Source organism: Chenopodium album, chromosome 5 (genome assembly GCF_948465745.1).
Source record: "Chenopodium album chromosome 5, dcCheAlbu1.1, whole genome shotgun sequence".
Taxonomy (NCBI): domain Eukaryota; kingdom Viridiplantae; phylum Streptophyta; class Magnoliopsida; order Caryophyllales; family Amaranthaceae; genus Chenopodium; species Chenopodium album.
In genome coordinates, this window is record NC_137838.1 from 51,094,165 (window position 1) to 51,108,206 (window position 14,042).

Genomic DNA, 14,042 nt, shown 5'->3' on the forward strand with positions numbered 1-14,042 from the left:
CGGATGAGTCTTCAATCTATGAGAGGTTAATTAGAGATAATAAAAAAGAATGTGGAGTTTCTTGAAGAGGGAAGGAGAAGAAAAGAAGAGTTAGAAAGCCAATTGTCATCCTTGATGCTTGGTTTTGAAAAATCGCAATTTAATGAGTGTGTTGAGGATGATGATGATCATTTTGAGGAACCAAGAGAGTGTGAGGTTCTCAATGGTGAGCAATTGAGTGATGGTGAAGGAGTTGAGAATGAAGATCGAGAGTATTGATTTTGAAAATCCTAACCCTCTTTTTAATCTTGATGAGTCTCAAGTGCATGATTGTGATCCTTTTATCCATGAGTATTTTAATTCATTTGAGGTTATGTCCAATGTATTCTTTGAGTGTCAAATGAAAACCCATAGCCTTTTTAGTGAGTTCATTAAGAATGCTTCATGGGAGAGAGATGAGTTTGAATTGAATTTTCATCCATTCATGCATGGTTTTGAGACGTTAGGCTTTAAGGAAGTTGAGGGAGTTGTTGTTCATGGTTGTAGTGAAGGGGCTTATGTAGTTCCTCTTAGAAGTTAGATGTTTGAGGGAGATAATGATCATGAGTGTTCTTCTTTTGAGGATTATATGATTGAATTTCATGCTCTTATTGGTGATTTGAGGCATGGTGGTGAGAAATAGTTCATTTGTGAGACCATAACCCCTATTCCCTCCTATCATGTCCCTTTTTCAAGTAATTTCAACCACATCCCCTACACTCCTATATCCCTCCCTTCCTTTGTTGATGAGCCTATTGGGGACCCCCTTGTCTATGATGATTTTCATGTCCCTCATTTGTCTTATATTGAGGAAAATGATGATGTAGCCACCCAAAATATTTTGAGGAAAGTTTGCCTTCTTCTTCTTCTTCTTTTTCATTTTCTTATTTTGTTGAATTTTCTTTTGATTCTTCTTCCTTTTCTTGGCATGTTTCTCCTCATTTGCGTGCACTATCCTTGTTGCATGTACCCTTCTAGTCACTTGCCTACCTTTAATCATATGAAATGTGTATTAGTGCATTTGACAAGCTCTTGCATGCGTTGAATTATTATTTTCTAGAGCGGTCAAGCTTGGACCTTAAGCAAGCCTTTCTTCAGAAGTAACCCGTGTTTTATTGCTTTCATTTTCTTTTCTCTTTAGAATAAATTTTCTCTCATGGAAATGTTTGTGTGCCTTTTGCTAGGTACATGACTTGATGATACACTTTGGTGCATTGGTTTGGATCAAGAATTAAGGAAGATTGGCACCACAATTGCTAGCACATGGAAAGCAAGTTTCAATTCTTGAAAAAATTAGCTTTGAAAGGTTAAATTGGGTCATTTGCGGGTATTTACACCCACGTAAATCCGGTAATATCTTTCCTTGCTCTCTCTCTAATGGTTGATGCCTTGTTGGACGTGTGTTGGTATTGTTGGAATAATCTCTTTATTTTCCCCTCTCGTGGAATATTTGATTTAGGTTTGAGCATGTTGTCTCATTCAAGATTGGGGGAGGGTATTCTATCATGTTTGGTGGAATGTTGATTCATATATGCCATGCACAGTTGTATATGTTTTTCCATGTTCTTTATTTTGAAAAATCCTAAAAAGATTTATGTTTCTATCAAGGCAAATTTGCAATGTGTTTTCTTTTATTCTTGCTTTGGACATAATACTTTTTGACTTGTATAGTTGAATGCTTTTCTTCTTAAATGGTAACGGTGTGCACGGTTTGAGAGTACGCTTGGTTTATTCTAGGATAAAGCATGCTAAGGTAGTTGGTTAGAACTAGTGGGACCATGAAACCGGATTCTACTAGTTTGTGGCATGATGGTAGTTGCTTCCTATAGTAAATTTGACACCAATAGTGAGTTTTTGCTACATCCATGTGAGGTTCATTATTTTTCAAGACTTCAACAAATATTTGCATGAGCAGCATGGATCCTTGACAAATGTGGACCTAATCTAGAATCTTGACTCATAATTCTCAAACTCGAGACCGAACCATCTAGAGAGGACAAAGGCATCTTTTCGGGGTTGTAATTTTTCATTTCTAGGTTAATTTTCTTTCTTTTTTAGTTCATTGGGTTTACATTTTCTTTCTTGCTAACCATTTGAGTCTTTTCCCTTCTTTTCAAGCCACATCTTTAGATCTTGAGCCTTTTGTTTCATTTTCGTTTCCATTCTTTGTTTTTGTGAACCAATTGCTCATTATTGTTTGATTTTGTGGTGGAGGAGTTTGGATATTTGGTTCTCTTGAAAGCTAGTTTATGTTGTAATAATTGTGTGAATAATGGAAAATGAATAAATGAAAAAGCTGTCCAAACTTACAATAAAAAAAAAAAAAAAGCAAGCACAAAGCAAATGCAAAATTGTAAAAGCTGTCCTGAGTTAAAGAGGCATGGATAATTGCTTTGAAAGAAATGAAAATTAAAAAAAAAAGGAAATGAAAATAAGAAGAATAAAAAATAATTTGATGTGATTCTTTTCCCTTTTTTCAAGCATTGAGGACAATGCTTCCTTTAAGCTTCGGGGAGAAGCGTTTACGCTTTTTGTATATATGCTTGTGGATATAGCTTTGAGGGGTGTTAGTTTGTTTTTGTTTGGCGATTGCTTGGTTATGAGTTGAAGGTTTGATCACCCTTTGCTTCACTAGATTACCGCCAAATTTTAAAATTTTAAGCCTACCCTCACCCTTTTTGCCCTTACGTTACCTCCTTTGGGAAACTCCTTTTACCCTAGAGGTTGAGTCACATACCGATGGAGGGCATTATGAGTTTAAGCCTAAGGGCAGGGTATGCATTTTCAAGACGTCGAGTAGCCTAAAATTATCTCTTTTTTCGGTTTCTTCGTGGAACTTTTGAGATGCTCACTAGGGGAAGATATGAGACTAGTAGGGAGAACGCGGTAAGACCATTTGGGATGAAAGTGGATTGTGAAAACTAGTTCCTATGCTTAGCATATTTATGTTTCAATCAACCTTGGGTATCTTGAAACGTGCACTCCCTTACTTGTTTAGAAAGATTTGCATTCATTTGTGCTTGTACATTGGGAAAAGTCCTTTCATGAACATGTGTTTGCTCTTCTTTTATTTTCATTTCCTTCTCATGCTTTGCCTTACTTGTATTAATATGAGAGTTATATGTTAATCTCTTATTGTACATTGGGAAAAGTCCTTCCATGAACATGTGTTTGCTCTTCTTGTATTTTCATTTCCTTCTCATGCTTTGCCTTACTTGTATTAATATTAGAGTTATAGGTTAATCTCTTAGGAAACCTTTACAAGAGCATCACTCGTCCTCTAGGGCGATCTAGGGGTTTAAATGGCTTGTCATTTGTTGCTAAAATTGACCGTGATTCCTACGAAAGTGAGTTAGCGTATATTCCTATCCTCTCTAGTTTTCTTGTTTCTTTCTTTACGTGAATAATGTCATCATTTTTCCCTTTGGTTGGATTTTGTTTTGCTCGAGGACGAGCAAAAGTTTAGTTTGGGGGAATTTGATGAGGGTCAATTATGGCGCTCAAAAGAATAAGATTTAGGTCCTTTTTCTATATTTTCTTTCTATATTTTCATATAATTTTCTTAGTTTTCCATTTTAATAACTTATTTTGGGTTTTGATTAGTGTTTATTAGTTTTTCATGATTTCAGTCCTTAATTCACAGTTTAAGTTTTATTTCTTTTATTTTTACTTTATTTATTTCCATTGTATTTATTTTATTTTGTTTGTCTCCTATTTCTCCCTTATGATTGGTTGTTCGTGTAGGTGATTGCTCGGGACAACACACGACTCAAATTGTCATATTCGGAGTTCCGATGTTCAAGCTTGATGTTTTGAGGTTTTAGATTCAAAATAAATTAAGTGTTGCAACATAACAAACCAACAAGTCTCATCACAATCCGACAACAATGATAGCCGCGGACGTGAATCTACAAGCCGCCGGCGCGAGCTTTATTGCACCAAAATAACAAAATCAACCAGGAACTCTCTGCGGTCTGGCCGCGGGCGCGACTCTAGCATTGCGGGCACGATCCCTTCGTACCCTATTTCACGCAGCTTCCCTTGCTCCCCCTCACGCACCTTCTTTCAACCACCAATTCAATCAACCAAACAGAGTAACCAAATCCACCACCTTTGCACTTCATTGCAGCCGCACCTGATCACCACCTCATCGACCAGCCACAACCGTTAATTCTACCCCCGCAATAACCCATAGCCACCTCTCTCCCTCATACAGCAAACTGCACCTTCCTCTATTCTCCCACGCAAACTCCGGCATCCCGCACCAACATCCCGCAACAATAAATGACCAGCCGAAATTCCCTAATCCGGCACCAATTGCACCACTGCAGCAGCAGTCTCGCAAGTGCCTCCGAGCAGCCCTGCCTTCATTGGAACCTCAACAGACGTGGGCGCACATTCAATAATCGCGGTCGCGCACTTCTGACTTCGATTTTCGGCCGTTGATCTTGATTAAATTGATGATCGAACGGTTGTGATGGTGTGTGATTGGTGATGCGCAAAGTAGGGGATAATTTCCCATTTTCATGAGCTTCGAATTATTGAAGCCAGTAGACTTCGTTTTCCCCTTTTAATTTTGCTTTATTTTTTTTTTTTTTTTTGTTTTTTTTTTTGAAAGAAACGGAGTGATCGAAATATATTAAATCAAGCTCCGCCAAATATGGAGTGTTTGAGGGAAAGATTTCATACATATTCGTTCCTCATATCGATTTGTATCCCACCTAGCCACCGTATGAGCAACACTATTACCCGCTCGCTTAATGTGATTACATGAGAAATAAGAAAAACTACCACTCAATCTAGCAATATCCTCATAGAATAGGAAAATAGGAGCTGCACCCATAGTTTGCTGTTGAATTGCTCGAACAGTAGAACTTGCTTCACATTCCAGAATGACCATATCGAAGCCCAACCTTAAGGCCAATTCAACCCCATACTTAGATGCACCTGCTTCTGCCATTTCGGGGGTCCAGTTGGCATTAATTCTCTTCACCGCCGCTGCCAACAAACCACCTTAGTCACATCGAAACACCACCCCCAGCTGCACAAATCCCTGACCAGAAATGTGAGCATCGACATTAAGTTTAAATACCCTAGTTGGAGGACACAACCAACGAGTTGCAGATAGTACCTGAGCTCCCCTAAATACACCCCCAACTCGTGCTCTATAGAGGCAATAATCAACACATAATATGGAAAAACCAGCAACCACCATGACATGATTGAAGTTGTCATCCTTCTCCATCACGTGCAAGTTCCTGCAATACCAAGACGCCCAAGCAAGGGCTGCAAAGACCCTCAAATTGTCTTTATTAATTTTCTTCGCACACCACACTAGACAATCAGCAAAAGAAGAAATAGGGGCTTCATTTAAAAGCTCCAAGAAATCACTAGTTGCTCGAATTTCCTTTGCATACTTAAAGTGAAAGATAGTGTGCATAATTGTCTCTTCATTTGCACCACAAATTGTACAAGCCATGGAGTCTTGCATATGATGTTTGTGTAGCACCCCCATGACTGCCATTTACCCTTTGCACGCTCTCTAGAGGAAGTGGCTTAGCTTTGGCGGACCGTCAATATTATTCCATATAAAACTCCAGCAGTCTGTCTCACCTAATCCATGAAACAGCTCCTGTAGACACCCATTTGTGTCTCCCCAAAACCAAACCCAGTGATGAGTACCTTTCATGTCGAATCATAATCGAATGAAGTGAAAGTGTGGAAAGTTTAGTGTTACGGATAGTTTTTAATTTCTTTTCTCTTCTCTCTGTTTTTGAAAACTTATTTTAAGAAAACATTTAATCATGTTTGGTTGGTCCATCATATGGGTCCAATAGTAGTGTATTTGGATGGTGCTTGACAAGAGCTTTCAAACGATATATTATAAGCCCAATTCCGATGAATATTGAGGAAGTTATGGCCAATTTACTGAACTGGGCCCGGTTTGAGCCTTATATGCGGCCCAATGATCTAGGGGAGGGCCTAATATAGATTTATCATTCCTAATGCAATTAGGAATGGTTTTAGTGTTCTAGATTCTTCTAGAAGAAACTTTTCATTCCTAATTCAATTAGCATTGATAAATTGACTTTCGTTGACTTTTTAAGAGTTTTAATTAAAATCAAAGAACATATTTGAGGGAAACGATTTTATCCTCCTGTACGGCAATTTTTATATGATTTTAAGAAAACGCGTGAATTTCCAGATCAGCGCCAAACGCCAGCTGTAGCGCCTGGCGCCAAAAGCCAGCATTGGCGCTGATCAGGTTTTATCTGCGCAAGAACTCTATTTTGATATTTTATCTTTTAGCTGATTTTCTTTATAAATAACGTCGTAAAAACTCCGTTTTCGATAATCAGTTTTCACTTACAATTATCGATTCTCTCTTTTACCAACTCTCATCAAGATTTTCTTGATTACTCTCTCTCTTCTAAACTAGCTTCTCTCAAATATAAAAATTCCGCATTCACTAGATTTAGATACACCATGCCATATTCAAAGTTGCTTTCGTCCTAGACGTGAAAGGTTTAATTTCTAAGGGTTTGGTTCCAAATCTCTCTTTCAATTATTTAATTTAATTGTTTTGTTTATTTTTTTCCTTGAAGTTACTAACGCGTGCATTTTGTTATTAGAAAGAGGTACGAGGTATCAAAGTCAGTATCTTAATTGATTTATTGATATTATGATATAGAAATCATGTCTAGGTTGTTATTATGATTCCTAGTATCATGTTTAGGGAAAATGTTATAATATCAAATATGCTTATTCTGATTCCTACAATGCTTCCTATTTTCTTACCTAGTATATATTCATGTTAGTATCATGTTAGGGTTAAAGATTTGATCTTTATATGTTTAGTGACATGCTAGAGTTTGTTATTAATCTTGTTAGTATCATGCCTAGAATCTTGCTATTTTTATTATGGTTTAACATGACTCATGATTATTATTATGATAATGATTGTATTATTATTATTATTATTATTATTATTATTATTATTATTATTATTATTATTATTATTATTATTATTATTATTATTATTATTATTATTATTATTATTATTATTATTATTATTATTATTATTATTATTATTATTATTATTATTATTATTATTATTATTATTATTATTATTATTATTATTATTATTATTATTATTATTATTATTATTATTATTATTATTATTATTATTATTATTATTATTATTATTATTATTATTATTATTATTATTATTATTATTATTATTATTATTATTATTATTATTATTATTATTATTATTATTATTATTATTATTTTTATTATTATTATTATTATGATGATGATGAATATTATTTTGTTACTTGATACACATTTTTATTGTTATTGCTTGATCACGCCTTTTATGCATCTTTAAAGGGAATTGGTACTTATAATCACTCTTAATAAGATATTTAATAACCTTTTTTAGGGTTAATTATGATTATAATTCAAGTGATCGCCAATAATAGATTTATTTGTGCATTAAATTCAACCAACATAGATTAAATAGGTTTAGGGTTAATACTATTGATTGTATGTTAGTCAGAAAGCGCACATGATTACGATCTGAATAAAGTAGAGGCCTATTATTAGGGCAGGTTCAATCTCTTTTAGGTTGAATTTGTACATTCATCCCCGAATCCTGTTTGGTTCAAGACCTTATGGAGTTGACGATCTCTTGGATCGTTAAGGGGTGTAACCTTCACCTCGTGAACGGTTTACAAGTTCCTTAAAAAACTTGTTGGCGTCTCTTTTGCTCTATCTTTTTTCCCTTTGGACGCCACCGTACTTTAGTGTATGATCACAGTGGGGTTCAAGCTAGGGGATTAACGCTTGAAATATTCCCTAAATTTTTTGGTGACTCCGCTGGGGAAGATTTCTATTTTAATTCCTTAATTTGTTTCGGCAATGATTTAGAATGAGTGGATGAGGCTCGAAACGTTCTAAGTATTTCATGTGCGTAATTTTGATTAACATTATCGTCATATGCATAAAAAAGATCTCATTGGAAAGACAATCCGTAATGAGTTAAAAACATAGGATTTTACACGTAGGAAATTTGAGAAATATCTTTCACAACTAGGACCGAAATAACACTGCGCGAAACTGGAAAATTTTATCGAGCATAGAAAGCTGATGAGGCATGTAGGAATTAGCGTCAGCGAATAGAAGCTGGCGCCAGACATTTAACTGTACCGCCAGACGACAGCTTTGTCGCAAGGCGCTACAACTAAATCCTGGCGCCAACCTCTGTTTGCTGGCTTCAAATTCTTTCAATATCGAGCCAGAAATATGCGTTCTAATTTCGACCAGTTTTTCGCATTGTTTGCTCGATCCTACTTCCTGATTGAGTTTTTCTCTCTTTTTTGAAACCCATATGTGTTCTACATATGGACATAACACTCTGGGAATTCATGCTCCATCTACCTGATTGAACGCTCTGTGCAACAAAGGGTACATCCAAGAATGTTGAATTCACCAAACCATGGAAGCGAGTTTTTTCTAAAACTCGCGGTGTCCCATCCACTCGCGCCAATCCTTCACGGTTAGGCTTCCGCACGGTGCATCCGGACAATTAACCATGGACCCTCTATTGACTAAACCATATCCCGAACTTTAGAGAACTAGAACCATGGTTAGGTTGCAAACTCATTGCATCATATTGTGCCTACTTGACTAATTGTCCATTAATTGTTGTGCATATATTTTATGTTTCTCTTAACCGTTTGTTTGACTTGTGTTGAGATTTAATAAATTAATGACTTAAAGAACTTTGCCTAATTGATTAATTACTTTGAGTAAATAAAGTCTAATTTTTTTTAATCAGAATTGACCTAGTACGACTTTAGGCATACCCTTGTTGATTAATAACACCGAAATAGTCTCAGATTGAAGTTCCAGCATTTGCGCCAAAGTCTGGACTGTAGCGCCACTCTGTGGAGTGTGGCGCCTGGCGACAACTCTGTCGTTTGGCGCTACACTACACTGTGCGACGCCATTCCTGTCGTTTTGCCGACAGTTCGGATTATTGGTCGAGTCATCACCTAGTGTCTAATTAACCAGTTTGCTAATTAATTCGGCTGATTTTCGCTGTCAATAATACCTTGTTAAGTCATTAATTGAGTCTAGGCACTAAGTCCCATGGTCTTACACAAGAGTCCAAACATTTCACCTACACTCACTAGTCTTAGCACACACTTTGAGTATATGTCACCATGACCATGTCTTAGGTTCATGCATGAGTCGGTTTTTTCCGTCATTTAAGTTGGGGGTACATTATATTCCTAGTTCTTCATATCCCTCCATCTACATTAGTTTCCTTCACATTGTATTCCAATCTTTCTTCACTCCCTCCATCCATTGCATGTTGAATAAAGTTTGAGTCAAATATTTAACAATGAATATCCCCAAATTCCTTTTCCACAGTACTTGGTCGAGGAGAGAAGGGCGATTAATCAAGGACAACCTCTTTATTCAAGTTTCACTTTTTGATAAACCAATTCGTCAAAAGAGGAAGGCTAAAAAGATAATGGCAAGTCAAGAAGAGGTCAATGAACTTAGGAATCAACTGAATGACGTGACTGAGGTGTTAAAGGCTTTAACCCTCAAAATTGATGACCTTGTGAAGCAACAACAAATGAACCTCATGCAAGAAAGTTTGAGAAAGCTGTCTAGTGACTATAAATTTCAGGGCATGAGTTCACAAGGGGTCTCGCTGGACAAGGAACTTCTTCCTCATAAGTTCAACGCCACTGACATCCCTAAATTCAAGGCAACAGATAACCCTTACTTTCATCTAAGAGCTTTTGAAACTATAATGAGCATTAAGGGTATCGATAAGAAAGTATTTCCCTCTCTGTTCCCTCTATCTCTTGAGACCGTTTGCCAACAATGGTTCTTTTCCCTTGACAAAGAGAAAACCTCTTCTTGGGAGTCGATAGCAAACGCTTTCATAGATAGATATAAGTGCAACATCCAAAACGAAACAGACTATAGACAACTTGAGATGTTAAAACAAAAAGGAAACGAAGGGTTCACTTCTTTCTTCAATAAATGGAGGGAAACTTTCGCTAATATGGTGAAGTCTCCTACCGAAAAAGAATCTGTGAGGATGTTTATCAAGAATCTCCAAGGGAAGTATTCAAAGCACTTAAAGTATCAACACAACTTGAATACCTTCAAGGTTGTCTATGATATAGGTATTGACATTGAAGATGACCTTCTGAAAGATAATAGTGCAAGAGGAAAGAAGAACGACCATCCTTCTTCCTCCTCTCCCATTAATGAAGTACGTGCTACGAACGCCTCTAAATCACGAATCCAAAGGTCGAAAAGAGTGTTCACTCCACTTGGTATGAGTTATGAAATAGCTTTCGAGAAGCTACACCACAAAGGACTAGTCATGCCCATAGGGCCCATCAAATATCCAGTTCCAGAAGCCAGGCCACCTAAGTGGGACCCCAATATGCACTGCAAATATCACCAAGGAAAGGGTCACGACACTGAGGAGTGTTGGAAACTCAAAGAAGCTATTCAAGATCTGATCAATAACAATGAAATTTCCGAGATTCTAGCCATCGAAGATGATCAAACATCCTTCGATCCATCACTTCTTATCACACCTGTAGGAGAGCCCATGATCGAGACAGCTTATATAACCTCTCTCGATGAAGGGGCCATGATTGGGGAGGATGGAAGTCTTTTCTTAGATAGTACCAGGGAAGACTCGTCAACTCTAAAAGAGAACGTTCGAAAATTGCAAGATGTCGTTGCCATGCTCTTAAACGTGGTATAAGGATTAGCAAATCGGGTGATGGTCATCGAACAAAATCCTCGCCAAGGGTTTAATGAAGAACTCAATGCTCTTAAGCCACGGGAAAAACGGACCATTGAAGAATACACACCAATAGGAATGACTTACAATGAAGCTTTTGACTGTCTTCACGATCAAGGTCATATTCACTCCATTGGTCCCAGTCAAGACCTTCCACATGAAAAACGTTTTCCTAATTGGGATCCAAATTCCTATTGCCGATACCATAAAGGTCGCGGTCACACTATTGAAAAGTTTCTCGCCCTCAAGGATCGTGTTAAAGACTTCATTGATTCAAATCTCCTTCATGTTCCTCCGCGCGACAAGAAGGCCAAGATCAGTAACAATAACAACAGTGGCTGTAAAAAGGAAGAAGAACGACTATCCTTCTTCTTCCGAAAACACCTACTCTAGCAACAGTGTTGGTACTTTCAACCTTAGTGAGATCCTAGCCATGGATAGTCGAGGATTTAGAAAGCAACATAAAAGGGATTTTACCCCTATTGGAATTAGCTACGATGACGCTTTCGATCGACTCCATGCCAAGGGACTCATTAATCCTATTGGACCTTTTCAAGATCCCCCGCTTGAGAAGAGATTGCCTAATTGGAATCCAAATGTGCGCTGCAAGTACCATCAAGGTAGGGGTTATGCTACTGAGAGCTGTTGGAAGCTAAAGGAGGCTATCCAACATTTGATTGATAATAACAAGCTTCCCATACCTCCAGTTAACAAGAAGAGTGATTGATGATAAAACAAACAACACAGGACAAGAGGCGAGCTTCAAAGACGAGATTTCATGACATCTTTTTTCTTTTTCTCTATTTACCCTTTCCCTAATAAGTCCAGCATAGGCACCTTTTCTTTTTCCATTATATTAATTTTGTAGATTCTTTCTTTTCCCCTTCTTAATAAAATGAGAATTTATTCTCTTACATATGATCATTTCATTGCATTGCATAAAAAAAAAAACAAAAACAAATCCATGTCGAATTAAGCACAAGGTATACCGATGATTTAAGGCACCCTTTGTAGGCACATGATATTGCCTTTCACCTTTCTAATTTACAATCCTTTCTTGATAAACCCCTTTGAGCCTTGTCTAACGATAGACCTTTCTTTTTTCAACCCACATCTACCTAACCTTGGGATGGGATGGTGTGTAACTTATGCAATCTCAAGAGCTTGAGTGATTTCAAAAAAAATAAAAAGCAAAAAAAAAAAAAAAAGTGTACAAAAGGGTAAATGTTCCAATGTCTTTGACATGAACATGTCTTTAATATGAACACATCTCAGATTGCGTCTCTGTCGAGTGCTCGGTACCGTGCTTGAGAAACATGAATGTCAAGTGAGTGATAGACCGCATGATTAGGATTGCCCACACTTTTAAAAATGAAATAAGTGCTAAAGCAATAGAAAAAGCTAAAAAAAAAGAGTAAAAAGCCTCAAGCATAAAAATACAAAGATTTAAAAGCATGGTTGCACACCTTGGGGGTTTATCTAGGGTCTTGAGCCTTTATCCCCTTCTTCTTCAACCTTTAGCCTAACCACGTTACAACCCTTAAAAAGACCTTTTTGAGGTATACATGCTTGTGCGAGGTTCGGCTAGAGCTACGTCCGGCATGATTCCTAACGGATACGTAGGCAACCTCACATTAAGGTGCGACCGTAATAAAAATGCATTCATATTCACATTCATACACCATGATCATATCAAGGGATCTCCTACGCTCATCCCTATTCATGTAGAGCTAGACTTGGGGGGCTTGATCCCTACATCATTAGCTTACCTAGCCTAAGAGTCACCACCATTTGACTTTTTTTTAATATCTTTCCACACACTTAGCCCTTGTGGCCTAACCTTAGTGTCACTTTCACACACCGCACAGATACATGACCAAATATACCTTCCATTAGGAACCCTTTGTCATAAAATCTTAACAAAACACTGAAGCATGCCTAGTCATGTCAAAATGCCCAACATCACTCATCATTGCATCACGAAGTATGAAGTGCTTAGCCTCCGTGCCTAAGTTACCTAAATACTTTCATTATCGAGTCAACTAGGATAGTCTAAGATGTTACATTCCTTGTACTGTGAGAAACAATATTTGACTAAGATCATTCAACATGCACCTTCAAAACCTTCGATTCTTTTTCGTGTCTTTCTTTTTCGGGAGAAAGTCGGTACCCTTAACAAAAATGACGAAATTTTTTGCCTTTTTGCATTTTCGAGTCGCACAATCACATTACGATGCACACACGGGTCATGAGTCACACGTGTGATTTCACTTTGAGTCGAGTCAACCTCGAGTCAATCACAGAGAGTCAAGTTTATACCTTGAGTCGTGTCGTGTCAATGAGTCAAGCGACGTTAAACCTTAGGTCAACCCTAAGATAATTAAAGAGATTAGCAAAGTTCTATAAATAAAAAAATAAATACAGGTGCAGCAGAATAGGGAAGACCCTACTCCAGCGCCAGACGACAACATCTAGCGTATGGAAATAGATTTCAGCGCTTAGCGCTAGATCTCAGCGTCTGGCGGCAGAGTTAATTCTTGGCGCCAGAGATATTTCAGCAGCGATAGAGCTCGAAGCCTCTCAGAAAGGTGATTTCGACCTCATACACCAATTTCGGGTTCCTTGGTACGCCAGTTAGCCCCTTTAAGCAATTTGACATGATTAAGTAGTCAGTTTGATTACAATCGCAACGATCGACCTGATGAAAGATCGTCTCACTTAGCTTAAAGCGCCTAAGAATTGGCTCATCACGGAGAGATCGACATACTGGTTTTAGCGGAGGCTAAGTTCAAGCAAGCTTTAGAGATTGACAAGCGTTGGTCTTCAGAATTTTTTTTTCGGAATATTATCATTCAAGCTCTTTTGTTCAGAGACGGGTGGACAATCCTTTCAAGCTCTTTTGTTCAGAGATGCTTGGACATACCATTCAAAGCTCTCTTGTTCAGAGACGCGTTGACATGTCATTCAAGCTCCTTTGTTCAGAGACGCGTGGACATATCATCAAAGCTCTTTGCTCCAGAGACGCGTGGGCATATCATTCAAGCTCTTTTGTTCAGAGACGCGTGGACATATCATCAAAGCTCTTTGATCCAGAGACGTGTGGGCATATTATCAAAGCTCTATTGTTCAGAGACGCGTGGGCATATCATCAAAGCTCTTTGCTCCAGAGACGTGT